General features: G+C 43.9%; 1 protein-coding gene across 1 annotated transcript in view; it reads right to left on the bottom strand.

Annotated features, from left to right (window-relative positions):
• Positions 1–12293, bottom strand: part of Rgs17 (regulator of G protein signaling 17) — a 98512-nt gene extending 86219 nt beyond the window's left edge. The window contains exon 1 of the mRNA XM_021661952.2: positions 12113–12293. The gene's annotated coding sequence lies outside the window, so the exon portion shown is untranslated. The remainder of the gene's footprint in view (positions 1–12112) is intronic.
• Between the last annotated feature and the right edge of the window lie 274 nt (positions 12294–12567).

Below are 12567 nucleotides of genomic sequence, written 5' to 3'. Positions count from 1 at the left end.
AAGTACTTACTTTGTATTACTATTGAGCTAGGAAAGCCTATTTATTTATTTATTTATTTATTTATTTATTTATTTATTTTTTGCTTATCAAAAATTCTATCTCTCAATCTCTCAATCTTTAAAAAAAGAGTCCCTCTCCAAGGAAATGTTCCCCCAGATTCTGGCTTAGTTTCTGGAATTTACATGGCATTTTATTCCTCTCTTAGACCATTTTATAATAATAAAAGATACGTGCATATCTTCTCTGTTCAATTCATCCTCAGGCTCCTTGAGACTTGGCTACGTCTTATTTAATTTTTGCATTCCTGGTTGCAGATCAAGGCTCCAATTACACAGCACATTAATTAAGAATAAGGAGGAAGGACATGGAAGAGGTGAAACTGAAGAGTGGCTGAGCCTGAAGAAAACACAGAGGTTGGGTACAGACCCTTGGAAGCTCAGCTCAGACTTCTCTCTCTTTCCATCACATCTGCTTTTAAGATCGTGCCCTGTGAGCTCTGTTCTCCCCCACATGGCCTCTACTCTTCCCCTCGAATCTAACCAGAGAATTCTTTTGGTCGGGGGGTGGGGGTAGCACACCAAGTTCCAAAGTTGATTTCAGCTGCAATCAGCAGCCTCACTGAGTGACCACTGTTGGCAATCCTACTAAGGCCTAACTACATATTTTCTTCAAAATAATTTTAGTGGCAATAAGTGGGAAAGCTTCTCCAAGCACACTTGTCACTCCCCCAGAATCTTAATAAATAGGTAAGACAAGTCAGTGAATGGTCCTGTTATTTAATAAAGAGAAGCTTAGCTTGCACATTAATTTATTGCTGCTATTTAAATATACACATGGGTGTGTTCACATCGTAGAAGCAGAACTGATCTTACACATGTCAGATTCACAAAGAGTTGCATGTAAAAAGAAGCACTTGGCACAGATATTTTATCAATGTGACTGAATTTTGTTATCACTTATAAAATGTTGCCAACTAGTTCTAGAAACCTGCACATCAGGTCAAGAAGTGCTTTGTGGTTTTTTCCTCCTGGAACCGACATTTAGTTAATGAGATTCTACCTCATGACAATCTACTTGCATCACTCAGATGTTTAGTCAATGAAATTACTGAATTAATGGGGAAAATTACCTTCTTAAGATGGGTTACATGAATTCTCAAAACTAGAGGTGGTTACATAATGGAGCCATTATATAATAACGCAGCGAAAAGTATAACACTTTGAAATACAGTGAGTTTTAGCTGAAAGTCTCATTTTCTTTTTTTTTTTTTCTTTTTTTTACCTTAGTCTCTTAATACCTCCTCCATGGCACCTATTTATTTCCCAAGTACACAACTCTTTGTTCCCCAACACTAAGCTATGATCTCACAAGCGTCACATCAGTTGTTTGTCTTTCCATCCATGAATAAAAACACACATACATCCACGTGCTGACGCATGAATCATCTACTCCAGATATTACACTTGGGAGATAATTCCAATCTATAAAGGATTTCCCATCTCTTGGCTTCCAGTATTAAATAATTATGTAAGTATATTTTTCAATGAAGTCACTCTTTTTTTATAAATATAGGTAAATCATTAGACATTGACTTTACTAAAGATAATTTATCTAAATGTTTTCCTCACCAGTAAAAATTGGTGTTATTTGGTTTCTATAGCTTGAATAAAATTGCCAACATTCGTTATTTATGCCCTCACACAGATGGGACCAAGTGGGCAGTTTATAGTCAGACACCAATAGGTAATTAAATGGCGTTTTGTGTATTATTTTAATTTTTGTTATTTCAATTTGTCTTGATAGACTGAAACATTTGTGTTTAAACAGACTGAAGCATTTACATTTTCTAATAAAAGCTTATTTGATAGTCCCCCAAGTAACATGAAATAAGGTCACAAGATGGCAGAGCAGGCTACCACACAAACCTGAAGACCTGGGCTGAAGCCCTGGAACCAGTGATAGAAGGAGACTTTTGTCAACTTGAGAAAGTTGTCCTCTGACTTCCAAACACACAGCATTAAAAACAAATATTTAAAAGATATAAAAATAACAGTGAATGTCAATGTTTTCCCGACATGTTAGAAATTAAAAAAAAAAGAATTTATATTCCTTTTTCTGCAATTTATATATTTAAAAATAATCTGCGTAAGAGGCTAAGAAGATGGCTCCCTGGGTACGGTGCTTGTTGTACAGATCCGAGGATGTGAGCTCTGATCTCCAGGACCACATAAAAAGGAAAGATCTGGGTGTGGTCATGAATGCCCATCACCCTAGTGTTGGGAAGGCTCAAACAAGCAGATCCTGGGGGCTCCCTGGCACCCCGTCTCCTCAAAACTGCGGTGTCCAGGGTTAGTCAAAGACTAAGGAAGTGAGAAGACGTCCTCTGACCATCACAGGCACACCCCAATGGTGAGCATGTCGCCTACACGTGTGCACACACACACCTACACACAATCATACAACACTTGTGCAACACACACAGATATGCTCTGCTTGGTGCTGTGACTAACACTGGCAGGGAGACGGGGAGTCAATGTCAGCCTTCACTAGCCAGCAGGTCGGAAAGTGCGAATGCTGCAGCCCCTGGTGCGGTCTTCACTACCGCAACTTTCAGTCCTAAGCAGTCAATTCGCACAGCATTGTGGCGGCAAGTTGTGCCAGTTTCTAAACGACACAAGTTACTATGTGTTGATCAATGCAGGTCTATGCCTTAGGGCCTTTATGGAAGCTACTAGTTTTTCCTTTGCATTTATCCTGTCAATCTTGGCCACACACAACTCAGACATTAGAGGTGAAATGTGGTGGCACAGTCATGCTGAGCAAAGATTTAAAACAAACAAACAAACAAAAAAACCAAAAAACCCACAGGTTCAAACTTCAAATTAGAATACACTGTTGTTTATGACTGCTCAGTCGAAGGTTTAAAGACAAGCGTGTGAAATCTCGTGGCTGACAGGGTTCCACTTACCTTCAAGTTCCTTCATTCCTACTGTGGGAGTCTTTTATTACCACAAGTGAGCAAACCAATGGTCTGTGTATGACATTGCCAAGGAGCATTGCATCTTTACTGTTCTACAGATAATATCAAATCTCTGAAAATCTGGGAAGTAGGCTTAGAAATCACTCTAGTGATCACAACAGATCATTTTTGAAGATGTTTTTATGTCTTCAAAATCAACTATCTCTCTGTGTCTCTGTTTGTTTATCTGTCTGTCTCTCTCTCTCTGCTTTTTATTGAGACAAGGTTTCTTTGTGTAGCCTTGGCTGTCCTGGACTCACTTTGTAGACCAGGCTTGCACTTTTTCTAGCTGAGCATCATGGTCAACACTACAATTCTAGCATGCAGGAACATGGAGGCAGGAGCAGCAATAGGTAAATGTTATTCTCAGCTACCTAGAGTGTTCAAGGCCAGCCTGTGCTATGTGACACTCTGTCTCACAAAAAAAAAAAAAAAAAAAAAAAAAAAAAAAAAAAAGCCCATTAATTGATTTAAAAGAGAAACATCCTGGATTTGGCACTTCTATTCTTTTTTTTTTTTTAAGGTGGAACATTTTTTAAATTTTTATTAATTACAGTTTATTCACTTTGTATCCTCCCTGTAGCTCCCTCCCTTCCCCCACAATCCCACCCATCATCTTCCCCACCTGTGCCCCTCCCCCAGTCCACTGATAAGGGAGGTCCTCCTCCTCTTCCCTCTAACCCTAGTCTATCAGGTCTCATCAGGACTGGCTGCATTGTTTTCCTCTGTGGCCTGGTATGGCTGCTCCCCCCTCAGGGGGAGGTAATTAAAGAGCAGGCCACTGAGTTCATGTCAGAGACAGTCTCTGTTCCCATTATTATGAAACCCACTTGGATACTGAGCTGCCATGGGCTACATTTGTGCAGGGGTTCCAGGCCATCTCCATGAGTGGTCCTTGGCTGGAGTTTCAGTCTCAGAAAAGACCCCTGTGCCCAGACGTTTTGGATCTGTTGCTGTCCTTGTGGAGCTCTTGTCCTCTCCAGTTCTTACTATCTCCTTCTTCTAAGCTCTGTTCTTTTTCTTAAAGGCAGTTTATTGTCAAAGGTGGAACTGGAATAGCATCGAGAGGACGTGGAACATTCTACTGCCTAGAAGACACAGACCTCAGAGCACATGGGTAACACGCTGGCTCCTAGCACACCAGGATGCCAATACATCAGGACACGTTAAGCCCTGTCAGGACGTCAGCACAGAGGCCCTTCTCGGCGGAGGACAGGCATAGGACAAAGCAGGGGGGACTGGAGGACCTCCAGGTTTGTAAGCTCACTAAGAGGCTTAGGCTTAGTATCTTCCACGGCTGACATGTGGTGGTGGCTATTGCTCAATGGCTGGCCGGGCACCAGCAAGGCCACTTCCGGCCTTTCTTCTTATCTCTGAGTCTCTTTATAGCAGCTCCCTTGCCCTTTTAAAGGTAGTGGCTTCTAAATTTTGAGATAAACCAACTTAAATTCCTAAAACCCTAAGGAAACCCACCCCTATTATTCCCACATGATACTTAGGGGTGACTCGGAAATGTAAAATAGGAGGGCTATCAGACAAACATTTGTAGATTTTCTAGGTGAAGGAGTGAGTTAACGTTTGCAGCAAAAAATTCATATCATACCATATCAGTTACTGGAAAATACTGATGATTGAAAAATGTTCACTTCAGTGGTTAGGCAAACTAAAAAGAGAAAGAAAAAAAAACAGAAACTGACAGAAAGACATGTTTCAGTGTGGCTAGAGACCCATTGGTTAAGACAAGAACTTCTAAGTGAAATTCTTTCCTACATGTACCATCTACGCAGTGATTCTTGTGTTCATTTATTTATTCTTGTATTCATTTATTCTTGTATTCATTTACTTGCAGAGGGACTGCCACTCTATGGGACATTTTACATAGATGTATTCTCTAGTTTACCCCCTCAGTATTTTTGAAAATGATAGCTTTCAAGTGTTACAGTGGTGATGAGGTGCAAAGAGCTGAAGGCTAACCTCCTGGTTATCTGCAATAAAAGCCGTGGTTCTGCACACAATTTATAATTTTCACTTTCCAAATCTCTGCCAGAGATCGTTTTCCACGTGTTGATGACACCTGTTATTTAAATGAAGTGTCAAGTGTCAGACTTTAATTTTGGCTAACTTAATTAAAGAATAAGGAGGTGACCCACAGCCAGCAGCAGACGTGGCCAACACCAAATGCTCAATGGTATTTTGTGAATTTTTTTTTTTTTTTGGTCTCTCTCATATGGCTTTGTTTGGACTTTTTTTTCCCCCATCTTACTGGTGTTTTACTTATATATTATGGTTTCTGGTTTCATGTTTTTAATGATTTGTGTGTGTGTGTGTGTGTGTGTGTGTGTGTGTTTCTCCTGCCACTTCTTTTTATTCTCTTTTCTTCCTTTATTTACCTGTTGTTTTTCTAAAGAGATAAATAGAGAGAAAAGAGGCATAGAGATGGATGGGTGGGGAAGTAGGGAGGATCTGGGAGGATCTGGGGGGAAGGAAACTAGAATATATTGTATAAAAATATTTTCAGTAAGAAAAAGAAATAAAGGTGAGTTGGGGAAATAGAGATAAGGGGTAGCTACCTTGGACTAAATGTGACTTAATAATTTTTGGAGTAAATTTATTCAAACATTATTATGATTTTTTAAATTTTTTATTCACTTTACATTCTGATTGTAGCCCCATCCCTCCTCAACTCCCATTCCCACCCTCTCTCCCCTCCATTCCTCAGAAAAGGGGAGCCCCTTCCCATCCACTCCAGCTCATCAAGCTGTATCAGGACTGTATCTTCCCCTGTGGCCTTGTAAGGCAGTCTCACCAAGGGGAAGTGATCAAAAAAGAGGGCAAATGAGTCCATGTCAGATGCAGACACCACTTTCCTTACTTGAGAACCCACAAACATGCCTGATCTCGTCTGACTTAATAATTAACTAGACAAGGTCTCACTATGCAGTGTTGGTGGCCTAAAACTCATTAAGTAGATCAGGCTAGCCTCAAACCTACAGAGATCCTCTACTCTCTGTTTTCTTAGTGCTGGGATTAAAGGTGTGTGCCACCTTGCCTGACAAGACTTTTTATAACATACCAAAAAACAACCAAGCTGATACTTTTCATTGAGACAGAATGAATTGTTAAAGTGTGATCCTAGTGAAATTTCCACCGGCAACCTCAGAAGACCAGAGCCAGCTGAAGAAACAAAGTAAACACTTAACCTGCTCTGTTGTTGGTGCCGTAATTTCCTCCTGGGCTGGGCCTGTTCTACTATGATGCCACAGGTCTTGAATTACAACCTGTTGTATTTCAATGACCAATCAACAGCACTATATATATATACATACATACATATATATATATACGCCTTTGGTCCAATATAAGGAAGTAAATATTTGCTTTGCTAACCACACTCATTATCCATAATAAAATTATATTTGTTGACAAAGGGATTTAAAAGAAAATGTCACATGCAAAGTTTAACGAAAGTCAAAGAGATTTTAGACGTCAGTACCTCTTGCTAGAATCTGCAGTACAAGAGTCCTGTATAACTTTTATGAAAATCCTGCACATCTACACTCATAACATCTCAAATCCAGTCCTGGTGGACACAGGATTTTATTTGCCATCACTCTGCTCGTAAGGACCTCCCACTTATCCTCAGGGAATGTGGGCCCACTCCCCAACTGCTGAAGTTTGACTACTGTGGGCAAATGGAAAGAGATGATGACTATAAAATCCTATGCTTGGCAGTTTGTTTGGCTTTTAGGGAATGCTGTAGATTGTCCCAGTTCAGTAATTAACTTTGAGAACCAAGTTCATAAAAAACCATAGGATTTTAAATGTCAAAACCATAAGCTCATAAGGCCATTGCTTTGTGCAGGCCAGGAGTCTCAGCCATGCAAGCTTGGGGACCCGAGTTTGACCCTGGAAACCATGTAAGGATGGGGGCGCTGACTTCAAAGTTAACTTTTGACCTTATGCATATGTTGTGGCATGCTCTCTAAATATCTCCACCATCCCCCTCTCTCACACGCATACACTAATAAAAACCTTTCATGAAATTATTTCTTTTGAAAGCACACTGCTTCCTGAGGCACACTATGGTGGTTTGAGTGAGAAATGTGCTTGTACAATTTGAATACTTGGTCTGCACTTGGCAGTGCCTTTTGAGAGGTTGTAGGACCTCTAGCAGGTGCAGTTTTGCAGGAGGGAGTGCTTTAATGGAGCAAGTGTTGAGAGTTTATAACAAGATTCCTGAATGCAGGTGTGACGACTGTCTCAGCTTCCTGTTCCTGCAGACACACCTTCCCTGCCATTTTGGACATCTATCCCTTAGGAACTACAAGCCAAATATACTCTTCTTTAAGTTGCTTTTGGTCATGGTGTTTGCTTACAGTAACAGCAACAACAACAAGCCCAGCAATTAACATATACACTCTAGATATAACAAACATTGTTGTAACAAGTTAGACATCTCAGTTTTACATGCAGCAAATTTAGGCATACGATATGACACGAACCTGAGTTGATTTTAGAACTCAGCTTAATTATTTTATCTTGATGAAAATGTCACTTAATCCTCTCTTAGGATCACCATTGCACCTTTTTTCTTTTTAGACTAGAAAGTTCTCTTTATGACTTCAGCTACTGATAGTACGATCTGCAAAAGCCAGGGAGCTCTTCATACTGAACCATTCAGACCAAAGCGTGTGCTTGAAAACCACGTTGTGACCGGGGCTTCCACAGCAGCCCGTGTAGGCCAGAAAGAAAGCCAGACACCAGGACGTTAGCTGTGCGCACGGCCACGCTGGACTCCACAGTGGAGCAGGCTCCGGTCCTTCAGCCTCAGCCGTGATCATTTCTCTAATCGTTTCCACACACAGTCCTTGCCACTGAGCATTTCCTTCCTTTTCTCTCTGTGTTTCATTTTTAAAAAGAGGAGTAGTATCACACAAGGAACCACAAAGCATCTGGATAATCTTACGTGCACATGTCAGTAAGTGACAAAAACAAGTTGCGTTTGAATGAAATGGTTACAAGCAAGTCACGAAGTAATTATCTTTCTTAGTAAAATGTGATCAATTTGAAAAATATTAATTTTACCTGCGAACCAACAATGATATTTTTGAAAAAAAAACATGTTGATGAGAATTATATAGTATACATATCAAACCTAAAATAAAGGGTCTAATATCAGGTATGCATAAAAAAGAATAAAGGAAAATACTAGAAAGAACATAAAAGCTCACAGACAAAAGAATGGCAAGTGAATTAAGTCACATAAACAATGAAACAATGAGTTATTTTGCAGAAACTATCTCACACTAAAATACAGAAACAGTAACAAGGTAACAGGAGCTTTTTAAAGAGCAGGAATGACATTGTTGAATATGCATTAATTATTCAAATGATGGTATACTTATGCATATGATGAATTGGTGGTGAGGTGTATCTTCTGTACAGTGTGTTCTCCCTGTGCTTAAAGCTACCCCAGGACCTCTGCACTGAAGGAGAGTGAGGCTGGGGGCAGATGAATAGCAAAGTTACTGAAGGGAGGAATCAGTCTTGAGAAAATATTTCTGTTTATTATATCCACAAATGTCCCCATTTCATAGAAGAGCCTGTGTTCTAGATCTGAAGTAGGCAAACATGGTTTTATCACTCAGAAGGAAACCAATACTTTAAGTGTTAGATCAGGAGAATGCATTCACTATTCTAAACCTCGTTTCCTCCATGATGTAGGACCATAAACATAATCTCAATGAGTAAACTCGGCAAAGAGCATGAAGTGTGCGCGTGTGCACAAAAGAAGACTCTGTCTCCACCTTAACTTTTGAGAGAGGGTCTCCCACTAAACATGACATCATCAGTCTTTGCCAGGCTGAATGGCAGCAAATTCCTGGTATCCTCCTGCCTGCCTTCCTGAAACCCAGTGTTAAGGTTACAGGCATTCAGAACATGCCTTGTTTATATGTGGGTGCTGGGATATGAATTCAGGTCCCCTTGATTTCAAAAGCATTCTTACCACCTAAGCCCTCTCCCCAGCCTCCACCTCAGGTCTTGAAATAGTCTCTCCCTGACCCTGGAGCCCACAGTTCCAGCCAAGCAGGTCCACAGACTTTTCTGAACCATGTCAGTTTTGCAAAGTTAATTCACTTAGGAATATTTAATACTTCTCTTTTGTAATCACTGTGCTGGGTGCCGGCACAGTGGCGAGTATAATAATCTAGGTGGATTTTTTTAAAAGTTACTAACGTGTCTTTAGAGGATAAATTGGCTGAGAGGAGACAAGAAGTATGGGCAGTGAACATCAGTCTCAGGTCACACATTCCGTTGGTTACTTAGAATAAGCGATACCACATTTGTTTTAAGCATACACAAAACCTCACCGTATAGTCTGCAGTAATCAGACGAAAAGTCGTTGGTTCTCACATTTTTTTTCTTTGGAAGGGTGATGTGTCTTCATTGTTCTGCCGGTAGAACTAGAGTATCTGAATCCTGTGCAGAAAAGCTGTAGAAAGGATTCCCATCCCTCTTAGCTCCATGCTTCACTGCTAGTGACTGCTTCTCTAGGGTTAAGTCTGTGCATTTCAAGCTCCACTGTCTTCACAGCGGAACGCTCACACCTTACTTCTTCCTTACTCTTCCTCAGTTGGAGCATTCACTATTACCCAGCTGTGTAATAAGGCCAAATAAACCAGGACATACCCTTTCGTTTTCAAAGTATCTAGCTCTGGTGTATGGAATGCTAATGAGTCTTAGTTATCATAAAAAGGTGTAAGAAGCCCTTGGGAATGATGATGGATCTACACCATTAACACTATGAACCTAAATGAACTGAATCCTGACAGGATGGCCCTCCAAATCTGATGATGGAAAGCCATTTCTTTGCCCTAGAAATGAGCACAGACCCCAGAGCAAAGACTAAACCAAGGAGCAGTTGAGTCACCACAATAAAAAAATGGTGGAAAAGGGCAAAATGAACACCTTACACCACCCACTTAAACTGAGTGGATTTCTTTATCTTTTTGGAGACAATTTCAAGGCAGGAGATCGCTACGGGTGATCTGTGTTCAGTTACTATCACTAAGGAGAGGCATCTCATTTAACAAAATATATCATCTGATTCATTTCTGTAATAATAAACACTTGTTTTCTGGGCTCCAAAAACCATAAGTAAACCTGATCCATGGGCCCTAAATACAGTCCTTAAGATTATGAATCAGTAAATAAATCTATGTTGCCACCAGTGGGCTGATTTCTGCTTTAGTGCACGCTAACGGAAGAAACAGCTTCATAATAGTAACTTAACAGGTCAAACTTCGCAGTCATGTTCTGTGATGAGTATGAATTACCCTTTGATTAGTAATCAGTGTAATAATGCATGTTCCAAGCCTAACTGCTACTGTTACTACCACAGACTTTTCGGAAACGCAAACAAAGAACCAAGGGATTCACGGTTTGCAAATTCTTTAATGCGTAAAGCACCTATCAGTTCTGAACCTGTGAGGAGAGCAGAATCTTCATGACAGGAGTAAACATATATTTCACTTTTAGTCAATTAAACGGTTTTCAGAAAGGTTCAACACCTTCAAAACCAGTGTGCCTGAGCGCCGAAAATGCAGATGGAATCCAGTCTCAGAAACGTTTATCAACTAAGGTTTCTCTTTATCTGTGATAGACAACCCTTGATGGACAGAATCCAGCTGCAGCCCCTCCCTCCCCCGCTTAAAGAGACGGAAAGAGACAGCTAAAAGCTTGCAAAGTTCTCCAGACAGGACTTAGAAGGATAAATCTACTGAAGGGGCAGTAGGGAGCAAGGAGTGTTGGAAGCACTTGCCCTGAGGCAGGGGCAGGGTTCCCAGGTGACCAGATCTCTCAAATGAGCCTGCATGGCCAGCTCTCAGGGGAAGAGGAACAGGACGGTTTAGTGCTGGCATCTGTTAAACCAGGTGACCCCTGTCCAGCCGCTGCGTGAGAGTGGCCCGGACTGCCTGGGGATGGGCAGCGAGTAGTCCCCTGCTGGCTAGCCTGGAGCGGATCCCCACCCGCTGCTCTGTCCTTCTGCTACCCTCAGGTCCTCCGACATTTTTCACCAAGACACAGAGGTAGGGAGAAAAGGAGACAAGAGGGAAGTGTCTGCACCCAGCCTCTGCCGCAGCCCGAGAAAAAAGAGGAGGAGGAGGCGGTGGGAGAGGCAGCTAGGAACTGTGATCCACCCATAATCAGGAGGACCAGCTCCCGCAGCAAGGGAGTCTGCGATGCCCCCACCAGGGCAGCGGCTCGGGGCTGGAGGCGTTCCTGGTCCTCGCCCCCTCGGCCCCGACCTGGAGCCGTGCACATCAGAACTCGCTTCCTCTGGGCTAAGGGCTGGGGGAGGAACAAAAGAAACTCTCACCTTCTGCCCAACACACACACACACACACACACACACACACACACACACACACACACAGAGAGAGAGAGAGAGAGAGAGAGAAAGAGAGAGAGAGAGAGAGAAAGAGAGAGAGGGAGAACAGCTGCTCAAGGTATTTGTAAAGCCATCATCTGCACCTGAATCGCTTATTTTCCCTAAAGGCACCGTGAGATACAGGGGAAATGACACCATCCGAGATGGTCCGCGCCTGAGACACTGTTCCTTTCACCCTTGCCTCTCCACCAAACAGCCACGAAAAGCCCGGGGTGCCCGAGCCCCTGCGCGCTCCCCCTCCCGCCAACGCAGCGTCCTCTCGCTCCCAGGTCCCTGAAGGTGCTGAGATTTCTCCCTGTGGGAGCGGGGACGCCCGGAGCCGCCCCCGGGCAGGAGAGCGGTCCAGCCCCGCCGCAGAGCCGGGGACGCGAGGGGACCGAGCCCCGCGGCGGACCACGCGGGATTCAACTTCACGGAGCCGCGGGGCGGTGCTGCCCGCCGAGACCCGCACACCCCACTGCCCCAGCAGCCGGGGCGGCACGGGCGCCCCCTCCGCCCCCTCTTTCCTGTACCTCCGCCTCGTCGTGGAAGGGGAAGCAAAATTAAAAAAAAAAAAAAAAATCAAACCCACCCATCAGTGCAAAGCAGACATTTTTATGTCATTTCTCACCCTCTCCGGGATTTAGAGGTCGCGTCTTACCAGGGGGCCTGGGGTGTGGGCGAGCGCACCGCGGTCGGGGTCCGAGGGCGCGCGAGGCTGGGCTGCTCCGTCCTCTAGTGGAGCCGGCTCGCTGCCATCCGCCCAACTTCAGCACCCGGCGAGGGAGAGAGGGAGACAGGCCGGAGCGGCGCGCGGAGGGAGGAGGCTGGGGTGGGCGGGGAGGGAGCGCAGCCGCGCGCAGCGCATGCGTCCCGCAGCCCGGCGCAGCCCCTCGCCCCGCGCGGCCGGAGGTGAGACGTCCTCCCCGCCCGCGGGCGGGCGCGCGGCGGCGTGAGTCACCGCCGCGTCCCTGCCCGCGTGCCCGCCCGGCACCGAGCTTTCGGGGTCCGTGGCCCGGTGCCAGGCGGCTCCGGCCGACACCAGTGGGGAGATGCGGGGCGCGGGGGGTGGGGGGGTGTCCTAGAGAGGACCCTCCAGGTTCGCTCTCACCCACA

The sequence above is a fragment of the Meriones unguiculatus genome, chromosome 20 (genome assembly GCF_030254825.1).
Source record: "Meriones unguiculatus strain TT.TT164.6M chromosome 20, Bangor_MerUng_6.1, whole genome shotgun sequence".
NCBI lineage: Eukaryota > Metazoa > Chordata > Mammalia > Rodentia > Muridae > Meriones > Meriones unguiculatus.
This window is presented reverse-complemented; position numbering and strand designations above follow the sequence as displayed.